Source organism: Octodon degus, unplaced genomic scaffold, assembly GCF_000260255.1.
Source record: "Octodon degus isolate 3935 unplaced genomic scaffold, OctDeg1.0 scaffold00012, whole genome shotgun sequence".
NCBI classification, from domain to species: domain Eukaryota; kingdom Metazoa; phylum Chordata; class Mammalia; order Rodentia; family Octodontidae; genus Octodon; species Octodon degus.
In genome coordinates, this window is record NW_004524588.1 from 13511327 (window position 1) to 13522028 (window position 10702).

Below are 10702 nucleotides of genomic sequence, written 5' to 3' on the forward strand. Positions count from 1 at the left end.
TGGTGCTGGGGGATTGAACCGCGGTCCCTGATGCCTTGCCAAGCTTGTTCTAAGTAGGTGCTTTAGACCACTGAGCCATCTCTCCAGCCCGCTTCAATCCCTTTTGACATTAGCTTAGTGCATGGTGATAGGCCTGGGTCAAGTTTTAGTTTTTGGCATATAGAGAGCCAGTTTTTTCAGCACCACTTGTTAAAGAGTTTATCTTTCTTCCAGTAAGCATGTTTGGCCCCTTTGTCAAAGATCAGATTGCTGAGTATGTTTGTAGAGGCATCTGCATGTTCTAATCTATTCCATTGATTCACACGCATATTTTGTTGCCAGTACCATGCTGATTTTATCACCGTAGCTTTGTAGTATAATTTCAAGTGAAGAATTGTGATGCCTCCTGCCTTGTCTTTATTGCCCAGAATTACCTTTTTAATTGTATTTCTTTTCTGGTTCCAAATAAATTTTAGGAACCATTTCTCTAGGTCTGTGTGGTATGTTGGTGGTAGTTTGATCGGGAATGCATTAAATCTGTACAGCAATTTTGGGAGTATGGCCATCTTCATAATGTTGGGTTCTTCTTATCCAGGAGCAGGGAATATCTTTCCATTTTCTTTAGTTAGATGAATTCTAAGATATTTCACTTTCTGCAGTGCTAATGTAAAAGGTATTGCTTCTCTAATTTCCCTCTCAGTGTGTTTGTTATCTGTGTAGAGGAATGCTATTGACTTTTGGGTATTGACTTTGTATCCTGCTACGCTACTGAATTTGTGTATCAATTCTAGTAGCTTTTTGGTGGAAATTTTTGGGTCTTCCAAGTAAAGTATCATGTAATTTGCAAATAATGATATTTAACTTCTTCTTTGCCTATTCTTATTGCTTTTATTTCTCTCTCTTGTCTAAAGGCTCTAGCTAATGATTCCACAACCATATTGAACAGAAGTGGTGAAAAAGGACATCCTTGTCTTGTACCTGATCTGAGAGTAAAAGATTTAAGTTTTTCCCCATTTAGAATTACGTTAGCCATTGGGTTGCCATAGATGGATTTTATCAGATTAAAATAAAGGCCATCTATTCTAATGTTCTGTAGGACTTTGAACATGAATGAGTGTTGGACTTTGTCAAAAGCCTTTTCTGCATCAATGGAGAGGATCATGTGGTTTTTAGATTTTGCTCTATTGATATAGTGTGTTACATTTATAGATTTTTGTACATTAAACTGTCCTTGCATCCCTGGGATGAATCCTAACTGGTCATGGTGTATGATCTTCTTGATGATTTGTTGTATTCTATTTGCTAGTATTTTATTGAGGATTTTTGCGTCTATGTTCATGAGGGAGATTGGCCTGTAGTTCTCTTTTTTAGTTGTGTCTTTCCTTCATTTTGTTATCAGTATAATACTTGCCTCCATAAATGAATTTGACAGGATTGCTTCTTTTTCAATTTTATTCAAGAGCTGTGTGGGTATAGTGATTATATCTTCTATAAAATTCTTGTACAATTCAGCTGTGAATCCATCAGGACCTGGACTTTTCTTTGCTGGTAAGTTTTTTTAATTACATTTTTATTTCATTGCTTATTATTTGGTTATTGAGAGTTGTTGTATCTTCTTGATTCAGTTTGATAATTTGAACCTGTCTAGGAATCTTTCCATTTCTTCTGTGCTTCTATTGTGTGACAGTAAAGATTCTCAAAGTAACTACTAATAATCTTCTGAATTTCCACTGGGTCAGTGGTAATTACACCCTTTTCATTACTTATTGCTTGTCTTTGAATTTTTTCTTTCCTCTTTTTGATGAGATTAGAGAGGGGCTTATCAATTTTATTTAATTTTTCATAGAACAAGCTTTTTGATTCATTAATTCTTTGAACTGTTTTCTTCATCTCAATTGAATTAATTTCTGCTCTAATCTTTACTATTTCTTCATGGCTTTGTGCTTAGGGTTTAGTTTGCTATTCCTTTTCTGGATGTTGGAGTTGCAGCATTAGGGTATTTTTTATTTCAGTTGTTTTTTTAATGTGTGAGTTCAGAGCTATAAGTTTCCCTCTGAGAACTGCTTTCATCACATATCCAATAAGTTGTGCTTGAAATTTCATTGAATTGTAGATATTGTTCAATTCCTTGTTTAATTTCATCTGTGACACATTGGTTGCTGAGTAGAGTATTGTTCAATTTCCATGTATTTATGGATTTTTTTCTGTTTTCTTGTCTCATTCATTTCCAGTTTCATTGTACTGTGGTCAGATAATATACATGGGACAATTTCTGTTTTCTTGCATATACTTAAACATGACCTATGGATTAGTATGTGGTCTATTTTAGAAAACAATCCATGTGTAGCTGAAAAAAATGTGTATTCAACTGTGTTTGGGTGGAACACTCTGTATATGTCCACTAAGTCCATTTGTTCCAAGGTCTTATTCAGTACTACTTCTTCACTAATTTTTGTTGGCTTGATCTCTATTTTTGAGAAAAGATGATGTTAAGGTCTCTTGTTAAGATTGTGATATTGGATATTGGATTTTCCATGTCCATTAAGATTTGTCTTATATAGTTGGGTGCTCCTGTGTTTGGTGCATAAATATTTATGAGTGTTACCTCTTTTGCTTGAGTTTTTCCCCTAAGCGATATATAGTGGCCTTCTTTATTTCATTTGATCATTCTTGTTTTGAAGTTGAGACTTTCTGAGAACAGAATTGCTACCTCTGCTGGAGCATGTAGTATTGTTTCCAATTGTTTGACTTTCAGCCTATAAATTTCTTCATGAGTTAAGTGTGTTTCCTGTATACAGCAGATTTTTGAATTTTGTTTCCTAATCCAATCTGTCAGTCTGTTTAATTGGTGAATTGAGTCCATTTACAATGGTGGTTATAATTGAGATGTACTGACTTATGATTGAAATGTCATTTACCTACTGTTGTTTACTCCTTTTTCTCCTGTGTTTTAATTGTTTGTCATATTTAGTGGGTTCCTTCCATTCTCCTTCGTGGAGTTCTGTTCACTATGGTACCTCTCTAGAACACCTTTTAGTAGTCCGTGTAGGGTTGGTTTTGTCATCATGACATTCTTTAGTTTTCTCTTTGTCATGGAAGTGTTTCACTTCCCCATCAACCTTGAAAGAGAGTTTTTCAGGGATTGGTAGTCCGTGAAGGAATTTGTTTTCATAGAGGATTTGAAGTACTCTGCTTCATTCTCTTCTTGCCTTCATAGTTTGTGAAGACAAGTCTGCTGTTATTCTGCTGAGTTTTCCTTTAAATGTGATCTGTTTCTTTTCTCTAGCAGCTTTCAGCATATTGTTCTTGTGCTGGATTTCTGGGATCTTGACTATTATATGTCTCGCTGTGTTTTTAATTGGGTTGAAGTTACTTGGAGTTCTGTATGCTTCAGGTACCTGAATATCAGATTGTTTCCTCATATGTGGGAAGTTTTCTGCTACTATTTCTACCCATATTCTTTTTATATCTTTTGTATTGACTCCTTCTTTCTCATACCTATTAATCTCATGTTGTTCATTTTGCATCATCTTGCAGGTGATGAATTATTTTTTCCTGCATCCTAGTTGTTTTAAGAGATCTTTTCTTACCTTTTCACTAGCTGTGATGGCATCTTCAAGATCTGAAAGTTTGTTTTCATTTTCACTCAAAAGGTTTTCCAAGGTTGTGATTGAGATTTTAATTTCCTCTACATCTCTTTGACTCTGCTTCATGCGATCTATTTCTTTCCTGTATTGCTCATTCAAGAAATCTGTTGCTTTCTAATCTCTATTTTTTTATCAGTGCTTCTTGAGAAGCAGTTATTAATTCTTTTACTACAGAGATTATTTCTGATTTGATTTCCTCTATATGTTTCTGCATTTGATTCTTTACTTCAGATGCTATTAATTCATAAATGTCTTTTTTTCTTTCAGAGGTTATTCCTGATCTGAGTTCCTCTATACCTTTCTGCAGTTGTTTCTTCTCTTTAGACTCTATTTATTCAGACATTTCAGCTGTGTGATTCCCAATTTCTTCTGTCCTAGTGTCCTCTGCACTTCTTCTGGGTGAGCTTGCAGCCTGAGATTGCATTTTGCTCCTTCTCTTTGTCATTGTGTATAGCACTGTCTTCTGACCTTTGTTGTAGAGTTTTGTACAGTTATAACATTAGCACCTACTGAAATTCGGATGCAGATCTATTAAGTATGAGTTCATCTAGTTATTCCTGGTGTGGGTCTAGCTGTTATGCTCAGCTTCTTCTTTCTGTAGCCCTTGGAAGTGAACCTGTTGTGCCCCTCTGGCAAGATGTTCTGCTCCTGATTTAGTTGGGTGGTTCTGGTCCCTAGTCTCTCTGCAGGGACTTCAGCTGCAGAGTTTCACACCAGGCCTCTATGCAAGGCCTGGACTGGTTCTGGAGTGGTCCAAGGGGTGCAGGAGTGTAGGGAAGTTCTCCCACATACTTGCCGGACCTGGGTCTGGGCTGGGTCTGGGGTGTCCCAAGAGTGTGGCAGAAGTTCTTACTCACTTGGCGTGTTGGGAGGGCTGTGGCTGGATAGAAGGGTCCTGAGTGCGTGGTGGACTGTCTCACTCACACGGCTAGCATCGGCTTGCTCTGGAGAGGTCCAATGGGTGCCGGCTAAAATTTTTCATTTGTAAAAGCAAGCCATTTTACCAAAGAATGCTATTCCCCTATAATATATATATAACATATGTGTATATATTATCAATTTTATGTTTTATAAATTTCAAAATTAGAATTTAAGCACTAATAATAGTAATGATGTACTTATAAGGAAGAGTTGTATTTTTATGCATTAAAAGTATGACCCTGTTATGTATATATTTCAGTTGAAAGAAATTCCGGTAATCATAAGATACTTGCTTTGTAAGATACCTATGAGATATATGGTAATATAAACCAAATATATGTGTGTTTATATATAAACACATAAAGCAACATATGTCCTTTATTTGTAATCTATAATTATATATTACTACATACATTAATATTTATATCTAATTATAGAGATGGTAAATATATAGTAACTTAAGAATCTGCTGTACTTCCAAATACAAAAGGGGATTATTACATTATTGAAAATAAAAGCTGAAAAGCATTTATAATTTTTTCTTGGGGTATGGGACACATTATACCTGAATTGTGAAATATTTCAAAGTTTTTTTCATGTTTTATCCCATTTCATAACACTTCAACTGAAGAATCAAGGATCTTCAGAATGTAAATAGATGCACTCCCATTCTGAAGAACTTAACCTAGATTGATTATTTATAGATGCCTAAAAACTTATCAATGATTAATATAGGAAAAAAGGTGAAAACACATAGAGTGGGCTTTTGAGGCTATATTCATCAAATAAGAGTTTTAGATATAATGTTTCCCTCCCTCAAACAGGCCAAACAAGAAAAAGGCGACAATGTGTTAGGGTTCACAAAGTACTGTGCATTCTTCTATCAGAAGTGGCATGCATTTAAAATGAGAGTAGGCACTTGGGGACCACACATGTCCATGTTAGACATAAGCATTCCACTCCTGCACTGTTTCTAGGCAACTGATTTCAATGATGAAATAAATATGTTTGAGAAGAGATCTACTTGCTATCTGTATTTTCATCAAAGCTTGAGTTTGAACCTATTCAATAGCTATAATAGAAGAAATTGGGACTATAGAACTAAGGAACAGTTATTCACCTTAAGGAGAAAAACTAAGATAAGTACAATAAAATATAGTTTAATAAGAGCATAGATGTCAACATGGAATATATGAACCCAGACCACAGAGTGGTCACAAGAACATCCATAGAAGAAAAAGGCATATTTCCACAATAGGTCATTCTTGACCAGAAGCTCAAATCCTGTGCATAGCTGTTCTCCCTAGCCTGCTTTACACCATAAGTCTGCCAGTGATGATTCTGTGTTATTGAGACCTGGTGAATCTCTTGCAGCTTAGCATATTTACTTAATCTGAGAGAGGTTCTCACTGTCAAACAGTCCTGCCCTAAGAACAGAAGACAACCACAAATACCTTGATACTATAAAAATACTGAAAAGTCTTAAAATGATCATTTTGAAAAAAATCAACCACATACATGGAATGAAAACCAAAAATGTGACAAGATTGGATATGTCTGTGGACAAGGAAATCACTTGGTATAAGCTTTCCCTTTTGCTAGATCATAAAGCAGGATGTAGCTGATGGGCTTCTACGTTGAAGCTCTGTAGTGAGGCACCAGAGAACAGGATAAAAATCAGCTATATGACACGACTTTAGCAATCAGAAACTGTGCTCTAGCCTAGTGCTCCTGAGGGAGCTACTGAAATACTTAGAGTAGGGTGTGGGGCAAGGTGGAGAGAAGATGGAAAGCCCCAGGATGAAATGTAATGATGAGAAGGTTTAGAATGAACATAAACCTTCAAGTAATATATTCTACAATTTCCTGATGATACTCTACAAAATAGGAAAAATACTTTCACAGGGATCACTTATTATGCTCGTGTTCCCTAGTGTCATCACCTTCAGGAGCTGTCATGGTACCAGCAGAGGACACAGGGTCAGGATTCTGTTAAAGGAACACAGAAATGGATGTCATAGTTTAGATATCCCCCAGCCCAGCTCAAATCATCCTGATTTCTCCAAAATGCTAGGTTTAATTACAAACAGAACCCAAACACCTTGCTGGCTTAATTCAATAAAATTAAACCAATCAGATCTAGACCAATCAGCTTAAACACTCTACTTATCTTAATAAGAACATTAAAGTGTAAAGGCCAATCAAGAGAAAAGTATTTTCTGCTTTACACTTTTTAAACCGTACTACAACATCATGATTAGGGCCTCCTACCACTTTTGGTTTGAGCTCTCCATGTTCCTCAAAAGTTATTATGGACATTCAACTTTTAAATTGTTTTCTAACTTGATCTAACTTTAATTTTGATACAGTTAACCTGGGTCAAACTTGCATTAAAAATCCATTTACACAGGCCAAAACAATTCAGGTTTGTCTTACTTTTCTCATTGCAGATAAAATACCCAACATGCAATGCTAAAGGAGGAAAGATTTACTTTAGCTCATAGTTCATAAAGAGACATCACAGTTCACCGAGGGACATCACAGAGAAATAGTAAAGTAGTGAACAACCAGCAAGGGACAGCATCAGCTCTCTTTCTACCCTTTGCATCCTACCCAGGCTAGCCACCCTTAGGGCAGGTACCATTGTCACACAGGGCAGACCATTCTTTTTTTTGTTTGTTTGTTTTTTTGGAACCGTGGATTGAACTCAGACCCTTGCACTTGCCAAGCAAGTGCTTATTATACTGAGCCATCTCCCAGGCTCTGGGCAGACCATTCTTAATCCTAGCATCACATTATAAATCAACTTCAGCATCACATCCTTGATTCTACCATGACCACACTCTTAGATCTAGTCACTTCTGAAAAGCCCCTCTTATGGCTGCATGAGGCTTTGGGAGAGACATCTAGATACAGGCCACAACAGGGTCTCTGTTAAAATGAAGATTCCTCTAATGTAATAAGATTGTATGAATGAACTTCTTAGATTAATGAGAAGAGAATCAGCCAGATGGGATGAGAACAGATGAAGTGAGCTGGTTGAAAAATCGGACAAAATAAGGACCCAGAAGAAGGAGCCTTTGGAGGGAGGACTGATAGATCAGCATGTAACATTCAAATACTGGTTCGTTTCCCAGGGGATCAGGAGGTCTCTGCTTTAGAAGGTGAGGATATCTTGGTAGAGGAAGGGAGGCTGACCAGTTGCAAACTGAACTGACCAAATGTAGACTTAGTCAGATATGTCTACTTAAGGCATACTTCTTTCCAAACTTCCCACCACCAGACACTTCAGTTTGGTACCCCACACCTGAAGAGACAGATGACAGAGGGGAAAGAGAGGTCACATATATCTGGCTGAGTCATCCTTATCATGATGTCTATGCCCTGCCCCCCAATATCCTAAGATTTTAGTAGCAGTGCAGAAGGAAGCTTTTGGTTAACAACAACCTGATAAAAGAAAAAAATGCTCACTATTAACATTAATAGCATCATGTACTTTGACTGTTGAAAAGGCACCTCAAATGCATGGAAGTGGGCCCACAGATTTTATCATACTCTATCCAAAAGCAAAATCTGATACATAAACTGAGATATGTTTTTCTTTCTTTGATGGAAAGAAGAGAGGGGAAAATATGAGGAGGATATTTCCTTTGAACAATTTGTGCTCTTATCTAATTTCAAACTTCAGCTTCAAAAACAGTGAGCTGCTTCATTTAATCAGGGATAAAGCATCCCCTGTAAAAAGTGGCTCCCTGAAGGGGAAGCGGCTTGAACACCGTTTCCATGGCTGCCTGCTGTAACAATATTTTTTTACTGAACTAAGCATTGCTAATTTTAGCAATGGATTATCTGGAAAGCAAGGGAAGTATAGATGAAAGGCCATTTTTACCTGAGCCACACTGAGCCCCTGAGGACTTTTACTAAGAAAGTTGCTACAAGAAAAGGCAACTGCATAACTCCAACACGATGGGGATATTTGTCAGCTGCTCAGCATCAGAACTTGGATACAGGAGGGAGGTACTGATTTTCTGATTTGGAAGGAAACATAAAATCAGAAGTGAAATGATTTGATTCAGATCATTACAGTCTATATATGAAAACTGAGCATCACCCCACCAACCTTAATTTTCACCCTGATCTCTAGTCCAGGCCTTTCCATTAATGGAACAATACTTGTTTTGAGAGTTAATGCTATTTCCAGTGTCAGTTTCAGATAGCTGCTTTTGTTCAGTGAAGGGAACTGAAATAATGATTTGCATGAAGCCAAGAAGTAATCTCTGTGACAAGTTCACTTTGATTCTCAGCAGGATATAAGGTACAAAATGGCAATAGACCCCTTTCCATTCCAAAAGAGAGATGCTCCTTAAATAAGTAACCTTAAATTACCTACAAAGGACTCTTAAGAAAGATAGATATATCCCTTAGACTCTTAGCTGTTTTATCCTTTATAAATTACAAATCCTTCAGATAACTAAGGATTACTCACACTGCATTTAGAGCTGTGAACTGGATATTTTCAAATGCAGTGTGAACAACTGATTGTTCCCATTTATTGTCAAAGCTGAAGAAAGCCTTACTTGTGCTCCCAACACAGAGGCAATGAGACCTTTGGAACAGGTCCCACCTGATAGCCAAATAAGGACCCTGTGACTGTGGTTTGACTGCTGCAGCTGGCAGTAAGGCAAAAGTACAGGAATAATCTTCATGGAGAAGGTATCCTGGTGGATACTCAAATCCTAGGCCAATCCTTCAGATTGGTGTCTGCATCACATAAGGGCCAGCCTTCAGCTGAATTGAGAATCCTGAATGATTCCTGAGAATCCTTTCCATTTCCTTCCTTCTCTGAGTCCTTCTCTGTACCCTTCATTCATATTAAGGCACAGAAACTAATAAAAACAGCATTACCCTGTAGGGAATTTGTATTTCTTACTAATCCAAGCTAGACACGTACTAGTAGTCACAGAAATAGGAGAAAAGAAATTCTTTAAAAATCTCCTAAGGGAGTGTGTGGGAGAGCTTCCTGCTATCTTGCGCTGGTGGGACCAAATACCGGTCCCAGCCCAGGCGCACTGTGGGCGAGACCCTCGCCCACCCCCTTAGGATGCCCCCACCACTCCGCGGCACCTCCCCCATCCCATTTGCCAGGTAGGAATATCTACCCCATTCCAGGAACCCCGAGACACAGTGCTAGCTCAGACCCAGTGAGTGTGTGGGAGAGCTTCCACTCCCCCCTAATCCACGTTGCCCCATCCAGGCACAGCTCAGGCCTGGCATACATGCCTGGGGTGTAACCCTACAACTGCAATCCGTGCAGAGAGTGTAGAGGATAGAACCACCCAGCTAGTCCAGAGGCAGAACATTTTGCAACAGGGGCACAACTGGTTCACCCTCAAGGCCAGCAGTGGGAAGGAGCTGAGCACAACAGCCAGACCCAAGCCAGGCACAGCTAAATGAATCAAGACTTTGTAGAGCTACACCTGAACTTCAGTACGTGCGAAGGTTATAACTACAGCAAAGATCTACAACAAAGGTCAGAAGACAGTGCTACACAAAATGACTGGAATAAACAAAATGCAAACTCAGAACCCAAACCCACCTGTAACAAGCACAGAGGACACTAATGCAGAACAAACTGGGAATCATACAGCTGAAAGCAATGAATCAGCGGCTTCTGAAATAAAGAAACAGCTGCAGAAAGGTATAGAGGAACTCAGATGGGAAATAAAAAAAGAAATCCCTGAATTAATAACATCTGCACTAAAGAATCAAATGCAGAAACATATGGAAGAAACCCAGTGCCCACCCAGAACAAGTGCGGAGAACACTAGCTCAGCTCAAATGCATGAATTAATAGTGTAGATAGTAAATAAACAACAGCAGAAAGATATAGAGGAAATCAGAGCGCAATTCTTTTCTGAAATAAAAAAAGAAATCTCAGAACTCACAGCATCTGAAGTAAAGAAGCAACTACAGAAACATAAGGAGAAAACCCAATCTGAAAAAAACACTGCAGTAAAAGAATTTATAACTGCTTCTAAAGAAGATATTGATAAAAAAAAAATAGAGGAGATTAGAAAAATGACGAATTCCCTGAATGAGCAATTCAGGAAAGAAATAGATCGCATGAAGCAGAGTCAAAGAGATATAGAGGAAAT